This window comes from Charadrius vociferus, unplaced genomic scaffold, assembly GCF_000708025.1.
Source record: "Charadrius vociferus isolate BGI_N301 unplaced genomic scaffold, ASM70802v2 scaffold326, whole genome shotgun sequence".
In the NCBI taxonomy this organism is placed as follows: Eukaryota; Metazoa; Chordata; class Aves; order Charadriiformes; family Charadriidae; genus Charadrius; species Charadrius vociferus.
The window spans coordinates 1,349,583-1,375,832 of NW_009649062.1; positions in this window are offsets into that span (position 1 = coordinate 1,349,583).

Genomic DNA, 26,250 nt, shown 5'->3' on the forward strand with positions numbered 1-26,250 from the left:
AAAGAAGGTAAAGGTAATGTGTGCTTTTCCAGACTATACGTGCTCGGGTGAACAGAGCTCTGTCTTAGCAGGTCTGCTAAGCACCAACGTCCAAATCTCAAAGACGACCCACAGAGGAAAGCTGCTGCCTTCCTTCTCTGGGGACAGGTGATCCCAAATCTCGAAGACTGACGGGAGCCAAGAGCACCATCACCACCTTCCATGGCTACTTTTTCTCCAGCCTGTTAAAATCCCACCAGTCAGACACTTAAACCAAAAACTTATATTCTTAATTATCTCACAAGTCCGGGTTATAACAGCTTCTTGCTATGCGAAAGGAGTTTTCTCGCTCTTTGGTATTCTGATATTTCTAACCAGTGTTTCTAGCTACTTTCTTCCTCACTGCTAAACCCACAAAATTTACAATTTTGAAAAAAAAAAAAAGTAACCACATAATCAAACATGTCTTGGGTAGGTTAGGTCACACGCTCCTCTGAGGTGCAGAGGCGGGACAGTGGTTGCGTGACCTGAGAGCCAAGGCCAGCCTGGCAGCAGCGGCACAGCCATCCCGGCTCCGGCTGCGCCGCCCCATTCCTGTCTTGACTTCCAGTACCAAGTTCCCTCGCTTTGCTATCATTTAATTTGCACGTAACTCTTACAGTGAGATACTTCTAGCTTAGATTTCGTGTGCATGCCAATTGGTTTTAACACAATGTTTCCCCAACTAATTTTCACTGGCAAGCTGTATAGGGCTGCCTTCTGCTTCCTTCATTTCCAGCTGCTAACCCCCCACTCCAGGCCTCCTGCAGTAAGCCATAAAAATGAGAGCAATAACCCCAAAGCCCATATTTTCTCTGTCTTCCTGCTGCTTCTTTTTTCATTTAACAACTGCCACGTGTCCCTCAGGACATGTGCGTTAATTTGCCCCAGACTTTCTGCACCCAGAGAGGCCACATCTTGTTGCGTATGGTAGCAGGGAAAAACAAAGACAGGTCTAAATTTTTGTGGTGGCCCATGACACCTATGCAAGATAGGCTCTCAGAGGGACTTCATTAAAAAAAAAAGTGCAAGTGCAGCAAATAACACCCTTACTAACCCGAGGTGGATCGCTCCTACCACGAAGGCGAAGAGTGGAGCCACACGGTGGCTGAGCTGTCACCGACAGCTGATGAGCGATGCTCTGACTGGTCTAAGAGGTTGTGTCTCCCTCCATCCTTCTCAAGGCTGAAATTTTACTTGAAAAGGTAGAAGGAAAAAAAGTTGTTGTCTTTGATTATGTTTTATCTTCTTGTCTGGAAAAGTTGCTTTGAAAGCAGCCTCATCTATGGACACCTTTCTCCTGTAATTCTGCTGTGACCTTTTCACCATCCTCCCAGAAGTAACTCTGAAGAAAAAGAAAAAAAAACCCAACACCAAATAAAAAGTTATAAACAGATATTTTCTTTCTTCTACCTTGAGACGGCATTACTTTCCCCCCTGCAAAAGCATGTGCCTGCTTTACAGGCTTCAAATCTGACTGCAGAAGCAGAACGAAATGGTCAAAGCAGTTGGCAGCAGACAGCTTTGGACAGAGCATCAGGGAGGTACAGTCTCAAACCAGTTTGCATTTGTGAGAAATAAGTTTTTTACCTGTGGAAAAGGTCACACTTGAATTTTTATTTGGAGTTAATACTTCCCTGGAGAAGTGATAGATATCTGTTGAGACAGGAATGGAAGGGAGAATCTGAATATGAAAAGGCAAAATGAAAAAAACCACTGCAACCCTGCAAATAAAGTGGAAGGTTTGGACAAATATGAGTGCATTAAAATCTTCAGTACTGATGAAATTTTGAACACAAGCTTACAGGAGATCTAAGGACACTTTCCAGGTGTTATTGCACTATATACTGTTCTTTTTGGCCAGATCTGGAAACTTTGAAATACCTTGGAAAAGGAAAGCTTTTGAACAGTATTTCATTCTCCTGAAAAAATGAAAAAGCTGTGTAATAAAAGCTTCATAAGATCACCTGCTTTTATAACAACACTTTTTTCTCACAGGCTGTATTTTCATATGCCATGTAAAAGCCTTCCAGTTCTGAGGTTTTCTCTGAACCCTTGGCTGCTTTTTTTTTTGAGCTGAATCTCAGGGCCTGTTTCCATCTAAGTGCAGATGAAGGACTTCCCTGGCTGCATTTCAGAGGACCCCGCCGCGTGCCAGCAGTTGGGAAGGAGCATCCCACCCAAACCAGCTCATTACACATGTCCCAACAGAGGCCACCATAGCACACACAAGTCAGTTCAGCCACCGTCTCCTCCATTAACAAAGACATTGTCACAAAACCCACTGAGCCATGAAATGCAGTGAAACCACCACCTTGCGAGAGACCTTACATTTGGTATTTTTTGTGCTTTTAGCCTTTTAACATGTTTCCTCAGCTAAGCTGCATGCCACTGAGTTTAAAATAGTGCCGTGGCTGCAGCTCGGTGAGTGACACCGAAGCAACTGACAGCGCTGCTGCTGCCTAACTACAAAGTTCAGATTAGGGTGGTGGTTTCTTCTTTCCCTCCTCCCTCCAGATTTTGAGCCCATTCTGGAGGTCATTGAAAAGACAGTGAAGTTGGCAGAAACGCAAACCTGACCCCAATTACCACATTTTCTAAAAGTTCACTATCCCAAATCTGTATGATGCCTCTAAGCCAGACTCCAAGCTCTGGTGATGACACAGTCACTGATACAGATAATTTGGCTCCTAAATGTTTTCTTTGTGCTTTGAAAAAACATCTTTGAGCAGTTTCTTAAATGTCATTCCCTGTAGTACACAGAGCAGGCAATAAACAATAAAATTATTCACCTTGAAGAAACCATCTGCTGTCTTTAAGGACATCACCAGGTTTTTTTTATTGCTTTGAATGGTCCTCTGGGATGCTGTAAGTGTCATTAAAACACTGTGTTTCCCATCGTCTGCGTGCCAGAATCATTTTGCTTTAGAAACAAAAATGATGATGGGAAAAATAAGCAGAAATTTCATTCTCTATTAGTTTCTGTATTTCATTTATTTTGTAAAGGTCTTATATAATGCTTGATATTTAGAATTATTCTTTGAAGGGTGCACCAGAGTGATTTAGCCCTTGGACGTGCGATGCTCCGGGAGCAGCAGTCTGACCTGCTTGCAGGCTCTGCTGCACCTTGATGATCACTCTCTGCCATCTCAGCCTCTCGCTCCGCATGCTATTGCTCCGCGCCGAGAGAGCTGACCCGTGCGACGTGCTCTGCAGAGAAGACTGTGATGCTGAACTCCAGCAAAGCAAGGTTACACTTAACCGAGGGACATCTGTCTCCATTTTTTTCCTGTTTTTCTCATCTACTCAATCATGGACGGAAAGGACGTTGCCATTTTCAATGAAAGTTCAACTCCCTTCCTCCTACCCCTCCTCCTGTGCCTGCAATATATATGCTGCCTGCTTTTCTCTGCTCTGTTCCTTTGTAACGATGACGTGCCCGTCAATGGCGGTATGTTCCTGTGCATGGGGAGATCCATCATGGCCTACAGAGGACTTGTCTCTTGCTCCCCAGGACATCAGTGCTGCGCTCCTCAGGAAAAGGCAGGCAGAGCTGTTCCCACTCCTCTCTGCTACACCCAAATAATCATTGGCTTCTTCCCTGCCTGCCCCTGCTCCCCTCATGGCCTTCCTTGAGTCTTTTAATGAGTGTAAAACAAAAAGTCCCCTAAAAACTCCATCCCCACTTCATTGGAAGAACCTGAGGCTCAAGACAAAATTACAGAAAATATTGCAGGAACGTCCATCTCAGACCTAGCTCTCCCTGTCCCAGACATCAGTTTATGGGTGATGAAAGCCACGTGCATCTGCCCCAAAAACTCAGCTGCAGCAGAAACCCCTCCCAGCATGGTCCTTGGCACGGGCAGGCTCCAAATGTGGAGGTATGGCTGGGCTGAGGGAGGGAGCCGAATAAAAGGTCAAAGAGGCTGTTTTAGTAAAAGAATAAAGATTGAGAGCTGCATTCAGAATAGGCTGTGGAAAGTAATGGATTTTAAAAATAAAGTTCTATTGTTTAAAATGCTGTATTGTTTGGGACACAGCTTCCTCCCAATGAAAGCCTGCAAGAGCAGATCATCGATGCAATAGTCTGTGCCTTGCAGGGTTCAACCTTAGTGTGAAGGTTGTGAGGTTTATTTCTGGAGGTTAAATTTAGTATAAAAACTTTCCAAAACCTAGCTTAATGTAATGAAAAAGCAATCAAACATTAAGAAAGAGCCATTCGCATCAGAGACAACCCACCAGTATTAATCTAGCTAATACCAAAGGCTGAGGTCTGTCAGCCTTAAAAAATAAAATTAATTCTATTTTAGCTCTACAGCCTTTAATTGTTCCTTTCACCAATCAACGAGTTATAGAAATATAAAGAAAAATTTCAAGCTAACCCAAAACCTCTTTGGAAATGAAATGAAATAAAAGCACAATAAAGCAGCTCAAGATTCTTGTGACATCAGTCTTGCTGTTGTGGTTTCTGATGTCAGAGCAACCTTTGATAGGATTATTTCTCCATGCCTCACAATCCATTCATTATTGTACCCATATTGTAGATTTCATGTTACAGTCAACAATAAAAAATACCCTTGGCAACCTCCATTACATCCTGCAGTTAATTTGCGTTCTTGCAAAGTGCTTATATTTACTATGAGTGATAATCATACATATGCATGAGACCTTAAGTGAGGGAGAATGCGCTTAGGAGCTAATACAGCGGGAGGTTTGCCTAGAAGAGATGTCAAAATCAGTTCACTTTTGTTATATACGAGTAATTTAATTTCCTCTACAGTGTTATTAGGGCAAGAATGAAGTAACATTCTTTGGCATAATTAAAGCAAATCCTGGCAAGACGAGGGGATAACAAAGTCTTCCCATCTTGTCATGTCAAATTCTTACCTACTATTCAGTGCACACAGATGCATTCTTGGTGTTGAATTAAATTACCCAGTTGAGTTTATTAACTTGTTATGTCCCATGACCTTCAGCATATTTACTGTTGGATCTTTAAACTTCTGTCTTTCTTTAATTTACTCCTTCACAACTGACCTCATTTTTGTGTCAGACCAGATATACCGGTGGCATTCAATCCTTTCTCAGTTCTCAATTTTCATCAGCAGCTCCTCTCATTAAACTCTGAAACATGCTCTCCATTTCCAAAGCTCCCTGGCAGATTATAAACCAAACAGCCAAGGAGTCCTGGGACTGGGAAGGAGATGTGGGAGGCCAGCTCTTTCCTTTCCCCACACTCCCTGATGTAGCAGAAAATGATGCTCGAAGGCATCACGGGTTGCAGCCCCACAGGATACAAGCCTGGCAGCCAAGGAGACCAAAACCACTGAGAGCAGCTTCTGCGAGCTGTGGAACAACCCTGCTGCTGGTCCCTCTCAGGGGGAGGTTACTTAGATCAAATTTAACTGATTTAAAGCTATAAATCCTCCAAAGGAGCAACTGGAGCTTTTTCAACATTACATGCTAATCACAGGAAAATCGGTTATTTGTAGGTTAGCCAGGCCATGATGGGCAAGCCACTTGGTACTTCTTTGTTACTTCCAACCCTGCAGCCTCTGCAGTGAAACTCAGAACAAAACTCTTGTTGACTCGGGATCTTTGTCATCTTGTAAAAGAGCCTGAGTTTCCCAGCTCTGTTGTGCAGGTACTGACAGATGCCCACCCAGCAGGGTTCTTGGTGAGCAAGCCCTTGTAAACCGCACGGGTCCAAGTTCACTTGGCAGCAACACACAATAATTTACAGCTCTGAATTTACCATATTTGGCCCAAATAGGAACTGGAGTTGACCAATGATCAGCTCATGGCTGAATCCAGAAAAGGAAATTTTGTATACGAACAATTCATTCTGGGCACAAGGGACAGACGAGTGCTCATGTTCACCACTCTTGCTTGCTCTCTAAGCAAACCCCTTGGTAGGAGAGGGTGCGAGTTCCCATGCTGCGTGACTATGTGCTCCCCAGATTTCAAGCCAGGAAGAAATGAAGGAAAAAACAGCACTGAGGAAAACGAGAGATTCTCCATCTCCCAATGCCCTCCTGAAATCTCCTTTAGCTTCTTTATAGTGGGAGAGCAGCATAGGTAGGGAACAAAATTTCTCCCTTGCTCTCTAGCTCAAGGAACACTGCTGTTCTCTACCTGCCTCTGGGTCAGTCCAAAGGGATGGATGTACATGTCCAGACAGACAATCTGATGCAAGAACTGCCTTTGATATTTATTTGGTACTTCCTAAACTCTAGGAAAGTACTGCTGAGTGTGATCCAGCATGGCAAAGGCACATCTAGCTCTTGCTACCCCTGCCTGAGACTCAGCTGTGCTCTTCTGTTACTGCCATCCCTCTCACCTCATCTGTAAAATAGGAATAAATGCTATTTATATACCTGTGTAAAGCATTTGAGAGCATCGTAGGGAAGGTACTTTGCATGTGGATATATTATTAGGTCTATTCACACAAAGAAAAGTAAAATGACAACACATCAGCAAATTGCAACAACTCATTTTAGCACTGTTTAGCCTGGGAAGGTCATTACGCCCAGTTGCTCCAGAGAGAGAAAGCTTCAATGCTCTGTGCAGAGCATGCCTGAAGGAAGAATACTCCATACATGAGGCTCAGGGAAGCCTCAGCTTACGAATCAGCTTATCTTGGCCATGCACAAGTTAGCCTTTTTTTCACATGGTATTTAAACACTCTTCAACTTGTGGATTCCTGAATATGTGAGATAAAAACAAGTCATTGTAGGATGAACCTCAGCTCCCTAAAGCTGCCGAATGGGAATGGAATGGATAGAAGCAAAAAGGAGGGGATATTTCCCAGGTGTATCAGGTGGAGCCACAGATTTCTTGCAGGTGCTGGATGTCTCATTTATCATATTCTTCCATTCTTGACTTGTTTTTAATTGTTCTCTTGAAATGTTACTCCTACATATCTGAATTGTGTGGCTGTTTAATTTAGAAATGTGGTAAATAACAGTCATTTCTAGAAGAAAGTAATAAATAAATAGCAGCAAAAAATAAAATAAAACTTAATATCAGCAAGTGAAGCGAGTTTTGTTAAAATTTCTTACGGTGATAAATCAATGACAAAGTCCTCCATATCCAAAGAAGGTAAGTCATGAAAATTAGTAGTAGCCTGTTACCCTTTCTCGGGCTTAATGGATGCTAGACCTTCAGCAATGACACATTATCCAGGTGTTTGGGATCATTCAATCCTTTAGCTTTTCAGCAGAGACTGTCTGCTGACTCCCCTCTGCCAAGCACAGCAAAAGGTACCACTTACCTACGGGATACCAAACCAAGCCAGGAAGCTTATTCCACATTTACCAAAGGACAGTCATGAGATGCTTGGAGCCACCTGGGTCCATCAATAACACCTCAGTTTGAAACATACTACTTGGCAAGTTAAAAAAAAAAAAAAAGGAAAAAAAGACAAATTCTACCCACTCTGCTGTGCCCTCCATCATTGCCAGCACTGCTGTGTCCTTACCGTGCTCCACACATCCAAACTCAAACACAGCTCCATCAAAATGAAGGCCATATGTTTACAGCACACCCAGATCTTCTTGGTGGACTTAATCAAGAGGGAGAAAACACTGCACTGTGCTTTTATTACTTGCATATAAGTTGGTGCAGTGATTCTGGGATTTTTAAGGCTAGAAGAAAATATAATCGTCTAATGTGCCCTCCTGAATCACATGAGGTCACCCACAGGTGATATCACAGGTGCTGTCTGGTGTTGGAGGAACGCAGCAAAGGCATTAATCTGTGATTTTACCCTGTTGTAGACCACTGCTAGTGAAACTGAAATGGGAACTCTTGAACTCTCTCTCTGCCAGATACGGGATAGAAAATTGCTTTCTGGCTGGTCTAGGCAAAGCTGCATTAAGCTAAGCTGTAGATGAAATTATTGTTATATTCATTGCAAGGGCTGCTATGACAACAGATGAATGCTGCAGGTAATTTGATTACATTTCTGTCAGCCCCTGTGCCTTTCAGAAGACAATGGAGAAGCCAACAGTATTTTCTTTTAATCTTGCAGGTGGCACAGAAAATGTCAAATTCTCCTCCAGAGGGCCTAATGAGAGCATTTCACTTGAGTCATGAAGCATTATTTAAGTATCTTGAAGGATCACTCTTGTATTTTTCCCAGCATCTCCGATTCTGTGCATGTTCCCCCATCATCTCAGGAATTGTGTTGCACAGCGGCACTTTCCAACCCTCTTGGTGCTCGCAGGCAGTACACAAACCTATAGGCTGAGTCCTGACAAAAGCTGCCTCCACCTCCTGCCCGCTGCACCGGGAGAGAAGGAGATAAGAAACATGTGAAAGTCGAGTTGTTCGTCTAGCAGGCGAGAACTGCAGTGTCCCCCTTCTGCACTTGTCTGTCTTGGCTCAGGTGTGGTTTGGAAACCAGCGCTCACTTGATAATGGTAATGGGAAAAAGCATTGGGGGATGGAGGAGAGAAAAGTTCCTTTTTCCCCGCGATCATCAACTGTGCAGAAGGCAGAGAAAAACAACTGCTTTAAGGACAAAGTATTGACTGGTATAACAGAGAGAAGTTAATAGATATTGACTCCCACTTGCTTTAAGTAGGTCACACAGTGCAAGAACATGTTGCACATCCTTCTCTGAGGCACGGGAATATGCAATTCTTGCTACAATGAGCAAAATTTTAAATGTTTTTATATACGTGTCCTTCCCTCATACTGAGGGAAAGTATTTTCCAATGCAAAAGTTCTTACTTCTGTGCAGCTGGATGAAAGCTTGTACTGATGGACAGCACTGACTTTGGTGGGCACTGTAAGAGCTCAGCATGACTTGAGAAGTGATCTGTGCCTCACCAAAGCTGGACCCAAGATCATTCAAATAATCTTATAATTTACATTAATTAAAGCAGGAACATCACAATTATCTATTGTTTATCTGAGGAAACTGTCTGAGGAGCAAACCTTCTATACCAGGGTATAAATTCAGTTGCCATGTAATTAAGTCATAGTTACATAAGCACCGAACAAATGTGCAACAAGATTCAGATAATACATTAAGGCGATAAGAAATACCCAGGCATTTAGCTGCCATTGAGGAAATTAGCCACACCAAATTAGATATCAATGAGCACATTTACTACCGTGTCAGTTATTATTCTGAGTATAAATTGAAACTTAATCAATTATTTCTACAGAGTTCTAACATAAACTCATATTAGGAATTAAAAAAAACCACCACGGTTATTTTATAATGTTAGGTCTGCTATGTGTTTTATGACACTGACAAAGAAGATATGATGTCACTGCCCTCTCCCCGCTACCTCCCTAGGCTGAAGAGAGAAAGGTGGAATAACAACAAAGACATAGGGTAAGGTCAGCAGCAAAGACAGTTGACAAAGCACTGAAGGGAAGTCTTGGGAGACCTAGATGCTTTTTCTCTTCTCCTGAATAGCTTTGTGCCTTGATTTCTTCTTTGGTATGTGAAGGTTATGATAATTCCATTGTGAGAAGCTTTGAAATGTCTCTGATGAAAAGCTCCACCAAATGACAAGTTATTACTCATGTTCATCCATCAGATTTGGTGGAGCGCTATGCAGCCAGCAAGGGGGCTTTGTAACACAGATCTCCGACCAGCTGCAAAAGAAACATCCCCAGATATTCTGCCTGAACAAAAGAAGCAAGTTCTGATCACCAGATCAAGATCAAACTGCAGAAGACAGTTAAATGTGTGAACGCCTAAAGCATCCAGTCAGCATGGGAGACACTGATGGTTCACAAATTCAAATTCATGCTGGATTCCTCTCAAAGGAGTAACAAAATATCGGGTGATCTGGTGAACAGACAAAGAAAGGTTGAAAGTAATTTATGAACTCAATAAAGGAGACACATCTGAGCTAATATCTAACAAAACTCATAAGGTGAGAAGCAAAGCATGAAGAACAAGGAGTTATCGCACCTTTTACATATACCATTCCCAGAGCTCCAAGAGGGAAGAAAAAATGGGATGGTGGAGCCCCCAGTTTAGGAGACAAAGGAACTATGCTGTTTTCTAAAAGGCAGCATTAACCGAGGATAAATTAATGTGTATATAAACATATAGACAGATGTATATCTACACCTAGAAGGAGAAAGAGAAGATAGGCATGCGATAAATCTGTGAGAACGATGCAAGTTTTGGATGAAGGCACTGGAAGTTATGCAGGTTGTTCCAAGTGAATTTCAATAAAAACTTGCATGTCCACCACATCGTCCCTCTATTCTGAATACTTAAGAAGTAAATCGGGGTTCAATGGCACTATTTTTCATATCTCTCCACTGATAGAGCCAAATTCTCTTGGCAAGACAAATGAAAATGCACAGACCTAGCAAAGGAAAAGATATAATTAATGCATTTAGGAGCTGCTAAAATTGACCTAAAATAGCTTTATTTTATGTTTGCTATTTGAGACCTTAACAACCTTGGACTTTCAGAAGCTGCAGCGAGTTCTCTACATCTCACTGAAAGGCTCGGCTTTGTTCTCAGTGGTATTCAATTCCAATTCATCCTCTGATGAAATAAAATGGTTTCGCTCTATTGTCAGCAGATCTATGATTGGCATAAGCTCTTCCCATTGTTATAGATAACGAGGTTGATTGTACTTCTGACTCCAACTATGTCTTTAAATCTCCATTCTCTGCTAGCTACCTTGCCTGCCTGGCTCAGGCCTTGAGCTATCAGCTCTCTCCATGGGGAACCACAACATTCTGCCACTTGCAGCCATGCACAGGCTGAAAGTCCTTGTAGATCAACCATGACCACGTCAGGGTCTGACCAGCCTCTTGTGATCTCCCCCCACCTCAAGAAACAGCAGCAATGGTTACAAGAAAGCCACATATCAGGTATTAGAGCAAAATCAACTCAGGGACTGCTGTTCTGGGGCTGTGGGAAGTCTTCACCTGTCTTGGACGGGCATGGTAAATGTCTTTCTGTATGACTCTACACTTCCACAAAAGCTTCTGATCCCTGACCCCCTACCGCAGAGCATTTTTCCCTCTTCAGAATTAAAGATCCCCACAGTAGCAGATGTGGCAAAAAAGGATTTGTAAGTGGTGTTAGAAAGGCTACAAGAGCCGTCAAGGTAACAGGTTACCCCATTATCTTTCAAGGGCCTACCCAAACCTGTTCCCCAAGGTCTGCCTGGAGGCTTTCCTTGTTACCTTCCTCTCAAAATATTTAAGGGAGAATTTCCTGCAAATTCTAGTAGTTGCCCTTGTTATTCAGTATCTCCCTCCCTCCTGAGGCAATGAGAGGACTTTCTTAAGGGACGTGCTTCAGTATCAGTAAATTGGTTTCTGTGTGTGTTTCAGTCCTTTACAATTAAACACAAGCATCTAAAAAACCTAGATTTTTCCATATGCGTTTTTCCCCAAACACGGTACGCTCCATTGCCCGATGAATGTCTCCTAGCATCCCTGCAAGATCAGGACCTATTTTCAGACAAGTTTCTCAAAAATGCAAAAAATGCCTTTTAACATCCTACCACTACCTGCCTCTCTGTGAGCTCTGTGGAGGAAGGCACAGCCTGTCCCTCTGCCATCCCTCCCGACTGTCAGATCTTACATGATTATTCAGAGTGCTTTTGTTCATCCTTCAGAGCTAGTTGTCTGGCATCCTCCAACCACCACTTTTCTTTTAGGGTTTGTCTTTTTCTCTGATGAAAAAGAAACGTTTTGGTATGTGCATCCAGCCTCACTGTTTGGACAGTTTAATGAATCAATAAGGCACAGACCGGAGAAGGAGAGGGAGGTGCACAGTCATTAGGATCTGTTATTAGCATTTTGCACAACACCACAAGCTTTTGTACATGAGCAATTAATACAGCAATAAATACCACAATGAGCTGGAGAAACCTCATTGAGGCCAGGAAGTGTAAACACTGCCTTCCACTTGAAATAATTGTCAGAAGCATTTAAGCACCTTCACGGAAATAGCTGAAGCTCCTGCCGCAGATGCAAAAGTCCATTCCCAGCCATGACAAAGAAACCTTCCACCATCTTAAAAAGAAGTCACCCGAGGGAGTTGGAACAAATGCTAGCCCAATCGCGCTCCCGGATCCATATGCTACCAGCCCACCTCGATGTAAATACTAGGTTTAGAGAAGGGTAAGCACAGAGTTTACTCCTGTTGATTTAGCCAGCACGCACGATACAGGGCGCCAATCGTCTTTATTCTGGCTGCATAAAGGAGGACAGGCAATGCCTGATCTGCTGGTACACAATTAACTCATCTAGCATTCTTGAGCACACTTGAATGATGGGTTGAGTTTATACAACAAAAATGTTTCTCTGTAGTTTTGAGTTGGCATTACAAACCCTAGTGTGGGATTTATTGTACTGGAAGACCACGGCTGGAGATAAGTGTTGATAGAAACATGGGAATGCCCTGTATGGCCAGAGGCAGAGCCTGGCTCTGCAGGCTCTGTCTGACAGGGGGTCGGATTCCTTGCACCTGCTTACAACCTTTGTCCTTATACAATTCTTCACCCACCCATTTAAAACGTCTCACAAAGTTGAGTTTCCCCAAGGAACGCACAGACAGAAAGAGTCTTCTCCCACAATTTGCTTGTATGTGCTAGTTACCAGCAACTTTGCTAATATCCCATTGCTCATGCAAATTAATTCAGCTTAGAGAAACAAGTCTTGATGATTATAAAATGCTGCAATCACAGTATTGCTTCCGGCCAGCTGAGAGTAAATTCATCAAGCATTTGATATTTAAAGCTGCTGTGGTGATAAATGCTTGCCTTCATTATGACTGTACACCAAGACAGAGAGAAAATGGAGTGCAGAAAAATGACTGCATGATGGGAATCCCAACAGAAACCATCAGAGACAAAGGCAGAGATATGAAATCTCTTTCACGATCAGCTGAATGTATCTGATATGCAGCAACTCATCCTCTCTTATTTAACAAGGAGCTATTAGAACAAAAGCAACAACAAATACCGGTTTTACTAAGACAGAAGCACTGAGTGGTGGTCTTGTTGACTGTATCTGATAAAAGTCTTATTATGCCAAGGTCAAGGACAGCTGTACAGTAGTAGGTGTCTCTTCTGCCTGGCAGTACACATGCAGCCAACTGTTATGATTATGGATGCTCGCTCTATGTGTGCAGAGCATATAAAGGGGAGGATAAACTCCTCTGAGGTTTTGATAACAACCCTGCTGCTGCTGTGTGCCTTTCGCTCTGTATATGACATTACAGTAAAAATAAAAGGAAAATTAATTCAACGATAAATATCCACAATTACACTGCACTAATTGTTTTCATGGTCTTATGTGGAGTCAACGTTTCGGGTAGTGCTGTCCAATACAGAGGAAATAATTAATTCCATTGGTATTCAGAGTAATGGCATTAATCACAATGAACTGCTTTACTAATGAATGTGACGAGAGTAGTGTAAGTCAGGGAGAGTTAGTTGGAATTTTTCATTCAACTGGAGCTCTGCCCAGCCACCCCACAGCAAACCGACAGGTCTTGAGACCATGGCAAGTCCCTGGCTAGCGCCAAGAGCACCTAAAACATCTGATGGTGAGGGGATTTCAAACACCCGAAGATTGTGGTCAGAGTGAGGATACTGGGCAGACTGGAACATCTTTTTTTTTCCCCCAATTCCTTTACAACTCACTTTGTCCTCGTGACAGTCACAGGATATCTTACTGGCACGACGCTGATAGCAGTAGAGTTGACCTGTGGCTGATTTGCTCTGCGAGAGTCCTTCTAATGGATGAGATAGTAAACATGTCCTTCTGCAATGCATGGATGTACAGCACCCCATAACTGATCCCCTGTGTAATGCTTTATTACTGCCATCTGCACCATCTGTGGACAGAGAGAAAACGCTGGTCTGGACTTGGATGGCATGTCAGAAAGACCTGGTCCCAGACGGAGGAAAAAAGAAGATCTAGGGACAAGAGGAAGCTGAAAATCCTTGGACATAAACCTCTTGGCAACCCATGTCTGGCAGACCTCTATTGTCATTTATCCTAGGATAACATCTTAGAAAAAGGAGCTGAATTCCCATCTACTGCTCTATAAGGCAATTATAAAGCAGCTATCTATTTTTTCATTAAAATTAAATAATTGAATCTGTCCGGATTCATGTACTTTTTCCCCACGAGATATCCAGGAGAATTAAGTTTCAATTGACTTTCCAGACCTTGGTTATCATAGGAAGCTTTTCAAAAATTGGGACATTTGGCAATTTGAAATTCAAATAGGTTGCAGTCAATATGTTTACTATTGCCAGACAGGCATCTTTGTCCCCTGGGTGTTTAATGCCTCAATAAGTAATTGGTCCTTTCATCTTTTATATGCACAGAGTGAAGAGTTTATGGCTCATACAGTGAATTGTCAATACAAAGGATCTTTGCACCAGTCTTAAATAACCCATCTCCCAGCTCCATCAAATCCCGTTAAAAATCCCTCTCCCTCCACACGCCCACAACTTGTCTCTGAAGATTTTTTCCCCTCCCCTGATTTTCAATGGCATCCTTAAAAGGTAGCTCTGCTATACTCACCAAGCCTGGATACAGACAAAGACAGGGAGATGAACACGAGGAACAAGAATACAAGCCCAACAAACTGAAAACACCAAGGATTTCCAGGAAAACGCTTATTATGCACTTATCCATTAGGCTGAAATTCAAAGTAGTCAATGCACCTGTGTCCAGAGATTCAGATCTTTGGAGACAGGAATGCAACAACACCAGTTTTGTGCGGGTATTTTTTCATATGAAGATATCTCCTGAAGCTAACTACTCAGGCACATGGGCAGTGCTGTCCGTAAAGCTGAACTGAAATCAGATTTTCTGTTTTACATGAAACTGCCACTCTTTCATCTTCTCCTGCTTTAGGATTTTTAAATATATTTGCCACAAGTTAAAATACTTGAGATTTATTTTCAGACAACTGAAACATTGTTTTTCAATCAAGAAAAAAATCAGTTATTGAAATTAGAATACTCTTTTGTACGTTGTGCACTATACACACACATACTGCATCAGTACAAATATCAAAAACAAAGAAAATTTTTTTTGAAAGAAAACACTGTAGTGTTACTTTCCAAATAGCTCAGAATTGAAAGTTATGGCCCTGCTTCTTCAAAATAGAGGCATTTTCATAATCTGCTTTACTTTCAATGAGTCAGAATTTTACCAGAGGAATTGTTTGTCTTGGCCAGTTTCTGATCAGCTCTAGCGATGTGCTAGTGCAGGCAGGACAGAAGCAGCTGGTTTGGTTCACTGAGCTGTGACTCCATGTCATCACACTGGCAGCACACGCGTGAACCAAGTTTATGTTGGCTTATGCAAGTTGCAGGGCAGATGCTTCCTGCAGTGCTGGCAGAGCTGCACTCACCTCTTTGCAAGAAAAACTGAGCTCAAGAAACTTTGCTCAAATCAAGACCCTAAGAAGCACAGCTAGCCTGTATTTTCCTTTCCGAATATAGCACTGCATGCCACTTTAGGATGCGGAGGAAGCCCAGTATCAAAGTCTGCATCTTGGTTTTAGGCCATGAAAAGTTATGGGATGTGCAGAATTCGATTTCACTTTCTGTAATGATGGGAATCATTTCTTTCTTTTCTTCTTTGTTTTGTTCAGGTTTTTGTTTTTTGTTTGGTTTTTTTTTTTTTTTTTAAATTCACCATCACAAAAATTTTTTTTTTAAGGCTAAGTTTTTCATTTAATTAGATCTAGAAAGGTTTGTGAAGTCTAGTTTCTTGAGGACTCTAACACAAAGGGCTGCAACGTGATCCTGGTCAGCCAATGTGGCTTCTGAACCACAGAGATTTTTCCCAGACTGAGTGCACAAGGAAATATTGAGCCTTTTCACGATGCATCTACACTGTTACTCTCATCCTAGCATCACCAGAGATGATGATACAGCACCGAGAATTTGCAGTATTGAACGAGCACCGTTTTCCTCAGCTCAGCTCTCCATACCTCCAGCATTATTTATCACTCACCCCGTGGCTTGGAGGCTAGACATTTATGCTGAGGTCTATAGACAGAGGAGAAAGCAGTGTGTAATCAAGGACAAATGCAGATAAACTGAATTTACCCACTTGTAATATGGGCAACTTAGAGCTTTCTCCTTATATATATATATATATATATATATATATATATAAGGTAAGAACAAGAAAGCTACATATCAGAGTTGAGATGACACCATCTATTTATTTCTTACTATGGTATAGGGATGAAGAAAGTCTTCACAGATTCAGATCAGAATCCTTCACTGCTGCTAATTGTTCATTTTTATTGCATATGTCTTTATTGAATTTAATTAAACTTGGCTCACAAACTTTGCATGCACAATAATGAGTAATAGTTAATAGTCCATTTCTCATTACTTTTCAGTCAAAGGATGCCTTAATACTCTGCAAAACATACTGCATATGTTTAAGATTTTTTACCCAGCAGTGAAACAGCCATCTCTCATGATGCCTTGTAGCAAATCTTCAGCAATGCAAAGAGACCCCCTGCTCACCTCAGACTAGACTACACAGATACCAAGTGCAAATGAAATGGCCCTCAACTAGGGATTACTCAAGAGGCTATATTGATTTATATCACAATCTGGCAAACTACTTGCAAAAACAGATTTGTGTTCTGTGAATGGAGAAATAACTTGGCGTCACTTTTCCTTATCAGAATGGCAGCATGTCCTCTTGGCAATGAGAGATCAGATGCGTCTACAAGTAGCAACTATCTTATCCTTTACTTTGTAAAGTCAGTCAAAATCACAGCCCAAGCCGATCAGGATGAAAAAAGCGCTTTCTCCAGTCAGTCATGTTTTCAGTCCATGTTTGCCCAGCCCTGAGAGGAATAACTAGAATACGAAATAACTTCCAAAGAAAGAGTCCTTCTATCAGCTAAAACACTAAAGTTTAGAAACTTTGCTAAATATTTTGTTTATCCATGGGAAAACATGGCATGTGGCTTCCCCTGGGATCTCTTCACATTTCTGGGAGAGGGGGCCTCAGTCCTCAAATACACAGGTGAGTGTGCTCCGGGGCTGTTAGAGCTGTTACACTCTGCTGTCTGAGGAGTTATACCACACTTATCAGCATGGTCTCCGGGTGCTCATGGCCAACAACTCAAAGGAATGGATGAGTCGCAAGATTTTCATGCAAAAGAAGCTTCTAATAGCAACCTGTCCAAAGGGCATTGCATCCAACTATGAGACTCTTACACCTCCCTCCTGCAGGTGCCAAGGGTGAATCCCACAGCTAAAGAAGAAAAGCGAACGTGGTATCGCTCTGAGAGCCAGGAACACAGAGCTAGTGCTAGGTTTTGACAACCTTTGCAGATCCTGGACGACTCACTGCTGTCAGGACTGAACTAGGCGATTCACGCAAAGGGCAGTGCAGAATTCAAGCTCTTGCAGAGCAGACTAGAGGCATATCTTAAGCATGCATGGTGTGCTGCGATCTCATCAATTGCAAAGGTCAAACATTTCTCCTCTGCAAAAGTCTTGCAGGGCAGAGATACAGCTACTCCTCTCACAAGATTAAACACAGTGAAGAGAAAGGGTAAACTCAGCTGAAGATGAGCTGCACCCTCAAGACACGCAAAGGAAACATGTGGAGAAGATGCTGGGGTTCTGCCCAGAGCTGGTCACAAAAAGCCCCTTCGCCTCAGACTTTTGATAGCGTCCTGGTAACATCTGCTGCTATTGCAATTCAGCATCAACTGAATGTGGCTCAGCATGAGAAATATCTTCTCCTAGGATAAGAAGAGGAAAAAGTAATTAATAGATAAGGGTCTTCCCAGTGGAGGCTGATTTGCTTTCTGATCCACAAAGCATTGCAGATTAAAAACTGGAACTAAACAATTCATAGAAAACTGAAACTGCTGGAGAAGTGGGTGCTTTTTTCCTTCGCAGATTAGGGAGCCCGTTACCCTCGTCTGCAATCAGGACTGAAAAATTCCCCAGTCCAGCATGCCTGTTAATCGCTCCCTTTGCTTCACTAAAAGGAGGGCAAAATGAAATTTCCTGCACTGATTAGAAATGTGGAGAAGGCAATCACTGTCATTTGCATTCAATCAGATGTTTGTTCCCCCTGATAAAAGAGCATTGAGATTATGTGAAAAGCACCAAACAAGTGCTATGCCATTTCACTAATTAAACCCACCCTTCTGCTCTAAAATTGATGAATAACAACTGAACTTGACTCATAATCCCTTTGTCTTCTATTATTTACTCTTTTTTAACAGTGATTTATGGTAAGGTAGTGCTTTCATTATTCTCGTTAATTACCTCTGTTCTCTACTTCAGCTTGTAAAATGTAATTGCCTGAAACATAAATCTAGTCTTGCCACCTATGTTCACACATCATTAATATTTTTTCTGGCCATTCTTATAAAATCTTTATAAACCATAATTATACATGTGCCATTAAGTGCTATGTTGTGTTGAAGATGCACTAAGCCTTTTCTGAGGACTATGCTAATCTGTATAGTAAACCTTCCTGTTTGTGTTAACATGTTTGTGTCCCCTCAAGGAAAAAAAAAAAAACAACAAAACCCCCACATTAATTGGCCAGTGAATATTGTAGGTCTTACTAATGCACCTCCTGGAGCGTGCAAGCCCCGCTACGTGGCTGCTAACACTGTTCCAACGGGGGAGCAGAGGCACTTTAATGAACTCTCCTTCACTCCCCACCCCTGGAAACAATAATTTCACTGAACTGAACAACGATCACTAGGCATCAGGGCAGCAAACAAATGCAGCAGCTACTCACTCCAGTGATTATCAAGTTTCTTTCTGCGTGTAGATAATCCCCAAACAAATTATTTTCATCCTCTCTGCCCCTGATACTTCAAATCAAAAGCACTGCGTATCACAGAGAACAGACATCTTCCAGCAGCCGTTTTTTTCCCGTTGTAATTTTTTAGTATTGCTTATGATTATACGTAAGGAAAAATCTATTAGAAGGAGAGGAAATGCATTATCCCCAGCTGATTGGTGACATGATATTAGCTCAGTATTTGTCAGGTTTCTGGTAATGAACAAGTTTATACGCAGCACTTCATCTCTCCAACAAAACACTTGGCTATATGAACAGCGGTAATATCCCAGCTGAGCCTAGTGAGAAACATGTTTATTATTTCTCAAAAAAAATATCTCATTCCTCCCTGATTCATCTACTACATTATTACCTAAGTATGCATTTGGAGGCACTAGATCAGCTAATGTAAGCCCTTCAGCCAACAAGTATTATCAAGTGTATTTCCATTAACTTCCATTCTCCGCAATCGTAGGAAGGACAGCCTATAAAATATTGCAATTGCACTTACAATTGTTAATTACTGTAAATTCAGCATTTGAGATAAGAGCATTTCCTCCCTCCAGGTCTTCTACCTGATGTATTGTGGCTATTACGGCTTTTAGTTGGATTTGCAGTGGCAAGGTCCCGTCTGTGGGTTTCCTCCTGCCTTGCACCAGCCTGCAAGATCCGACTTAGACCTTCCCGGCACTACAGCCCCGTCAGGAACAGGACTTCAATGGCTCAGATGGCAGATCTGAGAGGCACGGGCCAGACAGGGAGTGAGCAGGGTTTAGTCTGGCAGATCAAATCAAGACTCTTTCTCCATCTTTTCCTATTCTTTAGATGACTGCAAGGAAAGATATTTCCTGTCTGACCCCACCAGTGGTTCACTGAGTAATGGCATTCTGGATAATGCATTTTGCCTGAGGAAAGCATTGTAACTTGGTTAGTTTGGGGGGACAGTATGGAAATGGGATGAGAAAGCCTAGTCTTTAAATCCATTTTGTAAATCTGTGCCAGATTGGGGTGGGCAGCATGAAAGAAGCGGGTCATAGGGCAAATTCACCACCAAGTACAGTTCCCAGAATTAGACAGATTCATTCTTTTTTTTTTTTTTCAAGGAAAGGTTTATTTCTTCAAATCAAATCTATCTGCTGGAAGCTACAAAGATAAACCAAGTTCTAGGACCTAGCTTCCTTTCTTCTGAACGCAGATCTGCTACAGAAGTGTATATGCCTTCTGGAGATTTCTTTCTCAAGAAAGGTGGATAAATCCCACTCCAGTCCTAATTTAAACTGCTGAAAGTGGCTCTCCAGCCTGAACTAGTCATTCAATAGGGTCAACCATGAGGCATTCCATCCCATCTTAAGCTAGTTGTGTAGGAAAAGTTGACTCGCTTCTTGGCAACCTGTTTTTCTCCATTTAGACTTCTTCTAGATGACCCTCCCTCACGACCAGGGAAGGTGTCATGTGTGTGGCTACCTCACCTCCTGCATGCTGCTGGGAGATGGACACTAACATGTGCAAATGCTCGCCGTGGTCCAGTTCCATTTCTGGATGGGTGTTTGCATCTGAGATGTCTGCCAACACCGTTACAGAAAGCTAAAAGACTGGTTTGGTAGTTACGTCCCTGCATTTGGGGAGTGCTGCTCTGTGCACGCTGTCCTGGTGCCTCCCACCTCCCGACCTCTTCGTGAACACCAGGTTGAATTACAGGTGTCCAACATGAATGGTCAGGAAGGAACACAGTATCACCGGGATCTCCTCACAGTCAGACACAGAATATACTTTCACATCAGGCGGGTCCCTCTGAAAGCGATTTAATTAAAACTTCTGAATTAATAAGCCTATCCTTAACTAGTAGCCAGAGTAATAAAAGCAGCATGGAACTCCTCTTTAATGAAACGAAGCATACCTAAAAAGTGAAAAGGAATGTGAAAAAACAGTTGTACTCTGAGATCTGCTTTTGCTGCTGTTGGTGCATCATTATAATGACTATCAGGCAACTGCTGTGTGTGTTCTAGTGAAGGGAGAAAGGCTGAACAAAGGAGTGCATATTAGAAATAACGTAATCAACGTTAGAAGTTAAAAATATAGGTATGACAGGAAAAACCCGAGATCTGGTATTGCTGAGGTATTCCTACAGACCAGAACACCTTGTCTATTTAGAGCTGATTACTGTAAGACATATAACCATTTATCAGGAGAGCAACAGAATAGATCACCCAAAACCTCTGCTGTGTGACTCCAGGAGGAAAAGTCCTAGAAACAGAGATCCCTGAGCACGGCAGAAACAGAGACCCTGATCACAAAGTTATGCATCAGGCTCATCTTCAATTCTAGATGCATCATACACCACTAAACACCTTTTTTCTTTTCTTAAAATTTTCTGTTGTTTTGTAGTTTTTCCTAAGTTTTACAATGTACTGTTACAAACCTAACGCAATTGTATCTCCTGCACAGCTGGGGGTTCCCAAAGCTAGTTTTCTAAAGAAAATGTATTTTCCATCCGCTGCCTCCATGAGCGTCCCTACTGAGAAGAGTTTATGCTTAGCTAAACTAAGGACATAATAAATGCAAAAGAAAAGGAGGTAAACTGAGGATTTAAAGACCTGTATCAAATTTTATCACCGGAAAGTCTGGTAATGAACACGATCTTATTTTCATCTGTTTAGCACATTTTGGAGTTCATTTTTCACAGAAATCTCTGCATCCACCTAGGGGATTTTTTTTTTGTTTTTTTAAAGTACTTAAATGGGTGAACTGGTCAGGCTCTAATTGTATCTGAAAAGCTACAGTTGACACACACTGGAGACTTAATTATGTAGTGTGTGGCTCCATCTGTCAGCTGCAATATCTTTTGTTACCAAGAATTAGACTTCCATAGAAGATGACGTGACAGATTCAATTTGCTTTCACAACGATAACTGTTATGTGGGCATTTGAATGATGCTGGAAATTACCACAACATTTACATTCCTTGTGTAGACATTGACGCGCTACTTACAGAAAGGTTTATCCAAAAGAGAAAACTAAGATTGAAATCTTGGCGGCCAATACAAGGATAAAACCCAGGAAACAATTAATTAAAATACCATTAAATGGAGGATAGCCTTACACAACACTGTGTGAGTCAAGATACACCCATTCACATGTAGAAAAATTCTCAAAAGTTTGGTTTTGTGTGAAGTTAATGGAAACAGCAGCTGCAGTAAAATTTGAGAGCTTTTATGGCAAATCTGATAGCAAACTGTAAAGACCATAAAATCCCAGTTTGGGAGGGAAAGGGGATAAAGTTTTCCCTTAAACTGGAGATTTTTGACCTTTTTCAACTTGTTTACTATAAAGTTTTTTCAAGGCTGGTGCAGATTGTTGTAAAACTATTTAGATGTGATGACCATAAGCTTACCTTTCCTTTCTGCCTTTGTAGATAGCTCACAGATCACATCTCTAGCTTCATCACGAGGTAAACAATTATATGGGTAAAGTCAGCTCATGGTTCCTTTGGCCTTGCTGCTACCCAGCCACTCATTAGCTGAGATAATCTGATCACTTATGAACATGGGTCCAGAGCCTCCAAGAGGACACTGGTACCCGTGTATCACATGTTAGCCTGAAAGGAGGAACAAATGTTATTTGCAGAACTTACGTGTGAACTGTAAGTTTTCCTCCAAGTTTTTGCAATCATGTTTTCTTAATTGTTCTTACATGTCTCTGTCCCATTTCAGTTTGTGAAGCCCACACAGACTGCATGGGAAGCAAAGCAATTGATGACAACATGCTGGCATATTTACAAAGAGAAAAAACAAAAGAGGGAAAAATGTACTATGAGGGATTTTGCTATTTGCTCTAAAATGAAGAGACTTATTAATTAGAAAATGCTTTCCACAACTAATTTAATTTGAAATGGGGGTGGTGGGGTGGTGGAATCCCTTTCATTTGCTTACAGGCTGTGACGTATTTCAAACGATGAACAACAACATTATTTTTAGCAAGCTATACATTCATCACATAGCTATGCATCTGGAAGTCTAACCTGCCATTATGTCAGCATGCAATATACAGTTTTGAAAAACTCTCTACATTTGTCAGCTTTTGAATTCAATGGTTGTCCAATTATCTCAAAAATTGTTATAATCTTAGTTTTAGCTGAAAAGCTTTTATTGAAAATCTACTAGTAATATTCTGTAAACGTTAGTCATAAACAACACTGCTAAATCATAAAAATATAACTGCTTGTGATTAATCTGGAGATAGACTTACATTAACATATTCAGTTCTAAATGGTCTCTCATCCCAGCATCCAATAAGTACTGATAAATTGAATTAGCTTACTTAGTGTGAGGTTTGCTGGGAGCTGGCTTGTAAACCTTCCCTGAATTTCTATTTTAGCATCTTGGCAAAAGTGTGAACAATCCAACCCCGGACCAGATTTTTTGAAAATGGCACCAGTCTGTGAGGATCTAACAAAATGCCATATCCATGCTCTTCTGAATGTGCCTCTAACACTCATTTACATTCAGTGCCTATGCAGGCTTTACTTCCCAAAGCACAGAGCAACCTGAGGCCATGCAAACCATGATTTCTCCATAATTGCCCCCCGTTGCACACCTACAGGCTCTGCCCAGATTAAGCCTCTTCATGCCTGTTTGCTGCATTTACCCGACCCTGCGCACTCTCTGCGTTTCAATTTGCAATGGGACCTACAGCCGTGAAACACACAGGAGACACAAGCAGGGGACACTGATGTGCCAACACCACCAAAGCCTACAGAGATCACCACCAGGGGCACATACAGAAGCAGGAAGACACAGCTATGTAGGGTTGTTCAGGAATGTAAGTGCTTATAGCGGCTGTGTTTCTCATCTATATTTTGGTGGACAAGACTATCAGAGAAAACCTACACGCTCGTTAACGTGACAGGGGCTGTATAGGGTTTGGGTCCTCCATAGCAGAGCCGTAGCTGAAAGGCATGCATATGCAAAGGATGGAAACGATGGCAATGTTACGGGCTGGCGACACCTGTAGCTCTGAGCCCAGCCGAGCGAAACCGTGACCCTGCGGACTTCACCAACCACCTGTGGATGCATTTTACATACTAATTTGTATACTTTGCAAATCCATAAAATACACCTCTTCCTCTTTTACAATTAATTCATATCTACTTCCAGTTTGGCACAAACTATAATTGGAGCCGAAGCTGAACGAGAACTAATACTGGTCAATGAGAATTCACTAAGCACTGATTTGAATATTGCTCTCGTTTGCAGCCTAACTGGAGCTTGAGAGCTGCAGAAGGAATGAAGCAAATTTAATGAAAATAAAACCAGGGCAGCAATTTCCCCTTAAAGATCTGACAGAGCTACCCTGCGAAACTCATACCTGCCAACTGACTGCAACACTGGAATGAAGGTGCATTTATTTTATCCTAATATTTATCTTCTCAGATGCCTCCCCTTCGCCTTGCCAGCAGAACCACGCATGACGACCTCGGGGTGTTCCTCCCTGCGTGGGGCTGGCAGGGACAGAGCGGTGGGAGATGCCCGGAGATTGCTACAGGCGCCCAGCGCTGCCAGTTCAGCAGAGGGCTTCGTTTAGCAGTCACATGGGCACCTTAGTAACTTTCCCATATAGATAATGTTCCTCGTTTCCCAAATGCACAAATCAAGCGGAAAAAACCTCCGAACAGCTCAATTAAATCCCATCTAACTGACACCGTGGGGGGCTTTTGACCAATGCAGAAAGCTGAAATATTTTACTTCAGTAAAATGAGTAAATAGGTTCTCCATCACACCAGAAAAATGTAGAAAACATGCAAACTTTAAACCACTGTTTGTTGTTAAATACTTGTAAAAGCCTTTTTTCCTTAGATTAATATCTCACGTTTATCTGCTCTATACATTTTGGAGACATAGTGAAAATTGCTTATTTCTAATAAAATGTAGCAACTGTGCCCTGAGGAAAAATTACTGTGTTATGAAATATTTTTCCCCTCTACCGCAGCCAATTTAGTTTTCATTTAAAATTCAATAACTGCATCATACTCAGAATCTTCCACGACTGTCATAATGACTTTGAACAAAAAGTGTGCTGTAAACAAGGAAGATTAGAAAGACATTATTGAGGTAATTTCTCCCCAAGTTTCTTTCACACAGAGATGCAGAAAATGGATGCAACAGTTAGCGTGAATATGATTTAGAAATAAATAGGAAAAAGAAACACTTTGTTCCACAGATACTTTGGTAATAAAAGCATTACTTCCCCTGTTTTATTTGAGGTATCTTTTACCGCTTGGGTGGAAGGAAACACTTTGTTGTTGCCTCACTGAAATATTGATGTAAGTGAAGAAGACAAACAACATAATATTGCTAGGAAAAGGCTGCCTACTTGCTGTAACACTTTCTTTCCTTGCATCTCGGGAAGGAGCTCTGGTGGCCGCGCGGGCAGAGATCGGCTGAGCAGGAGCTGCCGGTCCACGCTCCCCCAGCCCCGCATCGCGGTGCTTTGGCAGCAGCAGTCAGTTCAGAAGGAAGCACAGAAAGAGAAGAGTCTTTCCTTTTTCTCTTTTGCCCCATCTCTGAAGACAAATTCTGCTCCTAGCACATAGAAGGGGAAGAAATTTCAAAAAGCGCCTCTCTCACCTGCCCGTGGCTTTGCTCCTCGCTGCGCACGTGGCCAGGCGTCTCCCCCAGCAAAGCCCAGAGCCTCCATCTTGCAGAAGGCAGCTGAATTCCTGCAGATGTATCCGATAAGCAAAGCTCTGCACATCCAGCTACATCACTCGGCGTCATTCCCTATGTAAAGCATCTCCACACTTGCAAGAATCATTCCTATCATTTTTATTTTAACTCAAAACAATCCCATGCGCTGGAAGGAAGCCAGCGCTTTGTGGTGCGCAGAAGAAAGACGGGTGCTGTGACGCTAACTTGCCTTGCACGGGAGCTGTGATTGATGGAAAGCAGTGAGGAATTAAACAATTTTGAGGCTCCTTTTAGAGAAAACAACAAATGCGGATGTTTTTCTTCGGAGACCAATTCAAGAATATTCCCTTTACAAAGATTTCTGGTATTTTTTCCATCTGGCTGTACTGCAAGGTCAGTCTTTGCCTGGATACAAATTCCCACCTTCCCTGAGCTGATGGACTCCACAGCTGCAAGGAAATCCTCTCCTTTTCCGTGGAAACCAGGCACAAAACCCACCAGAAACTTCTGCAAACCTCAAAAATCCTCTGAAAATTTTTAGTCCGAGTAAGTTCCATTAGTCTGTAATTGAAAGAAGGCTGAGGCCCTGACTCTGCAGTTGCTCCGGGTGCTCTGCCTCCCAGCTCCCATGTCCCAAGACCTTGTCATTTCTAGTTGCTACTAACTGACCTTGCAGGTCTTAACAGGGTTTGAGTTTACCAGGAAGATGATAGCACCTACAATTGGGGGGGGG